The sequence below is a fragment of the Ailuropoda melanoleuca genome, chromosome X (genome assembly GCF_002007445.2).
Source record: "Ailuropoda melanoleuca isolate Jingjing chromosome X, ASM200744v2, whole genome shotgun sequence".
NCBI lineage: Eukaryota > Metazoa > Chordata > Mammalia > Carnivora > Ursidae > Ailuropoda > Ailuropoda melanoleuca.
In genome coordinates this window covers 104506516-104512779 of record NC_048238.1, presented here as the reverse complement: position 1 = coordinate 104512779, position 6264 = coordinate 104506516, and the positions used below count along the sequence as shown (strand labels likewise).

Below are 6264 nucleotides of genomic sequence, written 5' to 3'. Positions count from 1 at the left end.
CCATCCATAGATGAATGGGTAAAGAAGATGTGTTGTGTGTGTGTGCACATATACATATATATAAAATAGAATATTAGTCATAAAAAAGAATGAAATCTTGCCATTTGCAATGATGTGGATGGAACTAGAAGGTATTACGCTGAGCAAAATAAGTCATAGAAAGACAAATACCATATGATTTCACTCGTATGTGGAATTAAAGAAACAAAACCTCTCCGCCATCTTGGAACCTGTGGAGGCCTGCTGGGAGCAGGACTTCTAAAATGACAAATATGTCTGGAAGTCTACGGTCCAAGGCCATTTTTGCTGGCTAGTGAGGCCTCTGGAACCAGAGGGAGCACACAGGTCTTAAAATTGAAGGTGTTTGTGCTCAAAATAAAACTGAATTCAATCTGGGTAAGAGATGTGCTTATGCATACAAAGCAAAGAACACAGTGACTCCTGGTGGCAAACCAAACAAAACCAGAGTAATCGAGGGAAAGTAACTCATGCTCATGGAAACAGTGGCATGGTTTGTGCCAAATTCTGAAGCAGCCTTCCTGCTAAAGCCATTGGCTACAGAATCTGTGTGGTGCTGTACCCCTCAAGGATTTAAACTTACTGAAAAATAAATAAAGGTGTAGATTTGTTCTCTTGTTAAAAAAAAGAAAGAAAATAAAGAAACTAAAAGACAAACCAAAAAACAGACTTTTAGAAAACAAACTGGTGGTTGCCAAAGGAGAGGTGGGTGAAGGGATGGTGAAATATTTAAGTACACTCATCAAGATGAGCGCTGAGTAATGTATAGAATTGTTGAATCGTTATATTGTACACCTGAAACTAATATAACACTGTAAATTAATTATACTTCAATAAAAGAAATTAAAAAATGAACCTCAAAGTCAGATTGTTAGTCCCCCAATTTTGATCTTTTTCAATATGTGGGCTATTCTGAGTCCTTTGCTTTTCTGTAGAGACTTTAGAATGAGTCAGTATCCACAGGTAAATTGCTGGAATTTTTACTGGGATTGCATTAAATCTGTAGATCAATTAGGAAGAACCAACATGTTAATAATATTGAATCTCCCTATCTGTGGACATGGAACATCTTCCCATTTATATTAATCTTCATTTTCTTTCATCAGAGTTTTGTAGTTTTTCTCATATAGATCTTGTACATATTTTGTTAGATTTATACCTAAGTATTTCCTTTTTTATACTAATGTAAATGGTATTATGTTTTAAGTTTCAAATTACCATTGTTCATTGCTGGTATATTAGAAAAGCAATTGATTTTTATATATTAACCTGTATCCTGCAACTTTGCTATAATAGCTTGTGAGTCCCCTTTTTCTGTTATTTGCTAATTCTTTGGAATTTTTTTACAGAGACAATCATGTAGTCTGTGAACAAAGTTTATTTCTTCCTTTCCAATTTATATATCTTTTATTTCCTTTCCTTATTTTATTGCATTAGTTAAGATTTACAGTACAATATCGAATAGGAGCAGAGAGAACATGCTTACCTTGTTCCCCAAATTAGGGGGAAAGCATCTAGTTTCTTATCATTAAGTATGATGTTACCTGTAGGGTTTTTGTAAGTGCTTTTTATGAAATTGAGGGATTTGTCCTTTAAGTTGGCTAAGAATTTTTATCCCAAACGGGTGTTGGATTTTGTAAATATTTTTATGCATTTATGGGTATGATCATATAACTTCTAAATTTAGCCTGTTGGTGTGAAGAATTACATTAATTGATTTTGGAATGTTAAACCAGCCTTGCATTCCTGGGATAAATCCCACTTAGTCATGGTGTATAATTCTTCTTATACATTGTTGGATTTGATTTGCTAATGTTCTATTGAGGATTTTTGCATTTATGTTTATGAGAGACATTGGCCTATTGTTTTTCTTTCTTGTAATGTCTTTGTCTTTTTTTAGTATTAGGGTAATGCTAGCTTTATAGAATGAGTTAGGAAGTGTTCCCTCTGCTTCTATTTTTTTCAGAACAGATTGGAGAGAGTTGATAATTTCTTCCTTAAATATTTGTTAGAATTCACCAGTGAAACCACCTAAGCCTGCTTCTTTCTTTTTAGGATGGTTATTAATTATCGATTCAATTTCTTTAATAGACATAGGCCTTTCAGATTATCTGCTTCTCCTTTTGTGAGACTCTATAGTTTGTGTCTTTCAAAGAACTGATCCTTTTCATCTGGTTGTCAAACTTGTGGGCAAAGATTTGTCCCTACTATTTTTTTTTCTTTTAATGTTTAAGGGATCAGTAGTGTCAACCCCTTTCATTCCTGATATTAATAATTTGTTTCCTCCCTTTTACAGGCAGTGGTAAAATCCTTGCAAAAGCCATTCAGGGAAATACATCTCCCCCCTCCCCCCAAAAAGAAAGCAGCAACTGAAACAGGTATTTGTACACCCATGTTCATAGCAGAATTATTCATAGTAGTCAAAAGGTAGAAGGAACCCAGGTGTCTCTCTGTGGATTAATGGATAAATAAAATGTGGTATATACATACAATGGGATAGCATTCAGCCTTAAAAAAGCAAATTCTGACATATGCTCTAACATGGGTGAAACTTGAGGACATTATGATAAGTGAAATAAGCCAGTCACAAAAGAACAAATATTGTATGATTCTACTTTTATGAGGTACCTAGAATTGTTAAATTCATAGAGACAGAAGGTTGATTAGAGGTTACCAGGGAATGGAAGGAGAGGAGAAGGAGTTACGTTTAATAGGTACAGCGTTTATATTGGTGATGGTTGCCTTGGGCCAAAGGAGGGGAGGTGTTACTGTTTTGTGGGTACAGAGTTTCAGTTTTGCAAGGCGAAAAGACTCCTGGAGGTGGATGGTTGCACAACAATGTGAATGTATTTAACTGTACACTTAAAAATGGTTAAAATAGCAAATTTTATTATGTGTATTTTACCACAACAAAAAAAGTTAAAAAAATAATTTCTGTTTCTTCTCTTTTTTTCTTGGTTAGACTAGAGATTTATCAATTTTACTGATCTGTTAAAAAACCAGCTTTTGATTTTTTTGAATTTCTCTATTGTTTTCCTATTTAAAATTTCATTGATTTTTGCTCTAATATTTATTATTTAATTTCTTCTGATTACTTTAGATTTAATTTACCCCTCTTTTTCTAGTTTACTGAGGTAGAAGCTTATATTGATTTTAGATGTTTCTTCCTTCTTTTTTTTATTTAAATTCAATTAGCCAATGTATAGTACATCATTAGTTTTTGGTATAATGTTCAATGATTCATAAGTTGTGAGTAACACCAACAGATGAATGGATAAAGATGTGGTTCGTATACACGATGGGATATTACTCCCCCTTCTTTTCTAATATATGTACTCGATGTATTACATTTCCCTTTAAGCACAGCTTTCACTGCATCTAAGAAATTTGGTAAGTTGTATTTTCAATTTAATTTCATTCAGAATATTTTTATTTTTCTCCTGAGACTTCTTTGATTCCTGTGCCATTTAATAGTATGTTGTTTAATCTCCAAATCTTTGGGGAAGTCTTTCTGTTATTGATTTCTAGTTTAATTCCATTGTTATTTGAGAGCATCCTTTATATGACGTCTATTTTTAAAAATTTGTTAAGGTGAGTTTTATGGCCCAGAATTTCATCTGTCTTGGTAAATGTTCTGTGTGAGTTTGAGAAGAATGTGTATTCTTCTGTTGTTGGATGAAGGAAGTAGTCTATAAATGTCAATTAGATCCAGATGATTGATGGTGTGGTTCAGTTCAACTATATCTTTACTTATTTTCTGCTTATTATATCTATGAACTACTGATAGAGGGGTATTGACCTCTGCAGTTTTAAAAGTGGATTCATCTATTTCTTTTTGCAGTTCTATCAGTTTTTGCAGCACGTATGTTGGTATCTTGACACTTGGTAATTGGTACATATGCATTAAGGATTCTTATATCTTCTTAGATAATTGACCCTATTATTAGTAATGCCTTTATTTATTCTTGATGATTTTCCTTGCTCTGAAGTTTCCTTTGCCTGAAATTAATATAGCTTTTCCAGCTTCTTTTCATTAGTGCAAATACCATGGCATATTTTTCTCTATCCTTTTACTTTGATCTATCTGTATTTTTATATTAAAATGAATTTCTTGAAGGCAACATATAGTTGGGTTGTATTTTTTTATCCACTCTGACAACATCTTTCAATCAGTGCATTCAGACCATTGATATTTATAGTGATTATTTATATAGTTTGATTTATATCTATAATATTTGTAATTGCATTTTATGCATTGCCCTATGCTTTTTTCTTTTTGTCTTACTCTCTTTTTGTGCCTGCCCTTGCTTTAATTGAACATTTTATATGATTCCATTGTCTTTGTTTTCTTAGCATAACAATTACACTTATTTTTATATTTTGAGTGCTACCCTAGATTGAGATATACATTTACAACCACGACAAGTCAACTTTCACTTCACATATAGTGCAGGTACCTTCTTATAGAGTATTCTCAATTCCTCCCTTCTATCCTCCATAACTTTGATGTCATTCGTTTCATTTATCCATGATGTATGGTCATCCCAAAAGTTGTTTCTATTGTTATTTTGAATAAATTATTTTCTGTTTGATTAACGAAGAATAAGAAAAATAAAATATTTTCCCTTCATTTATTTCTTCTCTAATACCCTTCCTTTCTTTATATGGATTCCAGTTTCTGACCTATATAATTTTCTTTCTCTCTGAAGAACTTTCAAAATTTCTTGCAAGGCAGGTAGGTCTACTGGCAACAAATTCTCTCCATTTAATTTTTTTGGAGAAAGTTTTTATTTTCCTTTACTCTTGAAGGATATTTTCTCTGGATACAGAATTCTAGGTTAGTCGGTTTTTTTCTTTTCCTTTCATCCTTTAATATATTTCACTTTACTCTCACTTGCAAGATGTTTGAAAAGAAGTCTGATGTAATTGTTATCCTTGTTCCTCTATAGGTAATGTGGGTTCCCCCCACTCTGGTTTTAAGATTTTCTTTGTCTTTGGTTTTCTTTAGTTTGGATGTGACATGTCTAGTTGTAGATTTTTTTTTGGACTATCATCCTTGGTGTTCTCTGAGTTTCCTGAATCTGTAGTTTGGTGTCAATCATTAATTTTGGAAAAATCTCAGCCATTATTACTTTATTCATTTATTCTGTTCCTTTCTTGCCTCCTTCTTCTGGTATTCCCATTATGTGTATGTTATCCTTTCATAAGGATATTTATATAGATATTCTATCTCATTTTAAGAAAATTTTTTTCCCTTTACTTTTCAATTTGGGAAGTTTCCTTGACATATCTTTAAGTTCACTGATTTTTTGGCTGTGTCTAGTCTACTGATAAGCTTATCAAAGACATTTTAAAATATCTTTTACCGAGTTTTTGAATTTTAGAATTTCCTTTTGATATTTTTAGAGTTTCAATCTCTCTACTTACATTACCCATATATTCTTACATATTGTACATTTTAAAAATTAGAGCCCTTAGCATATTAATCATAGCTATTTTAAATTCCTGGTTTGATAATTCCAAAATTTCTGCCATATACAAGTTTGGTTCTGATACTTACTTTTGCTTATCAGAATATGTTTTTTGCCTTAGCATATCTTGTGATTTTTTTGTTGTTGTTGAAAGCCATACGTGATGTATCAGGTAAAGGGAACTATGATAAATAGGCCTTAGGATGAGGTTTTATTTTATGTGGGTAGGAGTGACTGTGTGTACTATTTGTTGTAGCTGAGACATGGGGGTCTAAAATTTCCTCTAGTGTCCTTGCTTTTACCTTACCTGTTGTCTTTGGCTTTTCCTAGAGACTCCTTCTTAAATTGCGTCTGAGATTTGCAGTTATTTTATCAGTAACCACCTGTTATTATGCAATTCATTTTATTTCAAATGACATTTTCTCTATTAAAACTCATATATGTTAATAGTAGGAATTTTGAAAAACTCAAAAAGAATACACACATTGTACTACTCAAAGATAACTATTATTAGCAATTTGGTGTTTTAGACTTTATAATTGATAATAAAATAATTGAGACAGTCTAAATGTGCAATTATTGTATAATAATTGAGTACATTATAGTATATCTTATAGTTGCAACATTGTCACTGAAAAATGTGTATGAAGCCTTTCATAACAAAAATGCATATATGGTAAATTAAAAAGACTATAAAATTATATATGAAAATACCATGATAACTATGTTAAAAATAACTATGTTCAGAGAGGAGTTAAGATGGAGGAGGAGTAGG

The 6264-nt window shown here is 31.9% G+C and overlaps 1 pseudogene; it reads left to right on the top strand.

Annotated features, from left to right (window-relative positions):
- Positions 1-272: 272 nt before the first annotated feature.
- On the top strand, positions 273-628 carry LOC109489636 (annotated as a pseudogene).
- Positions 629-6264: the final 5636 nt, after the last annotated feature.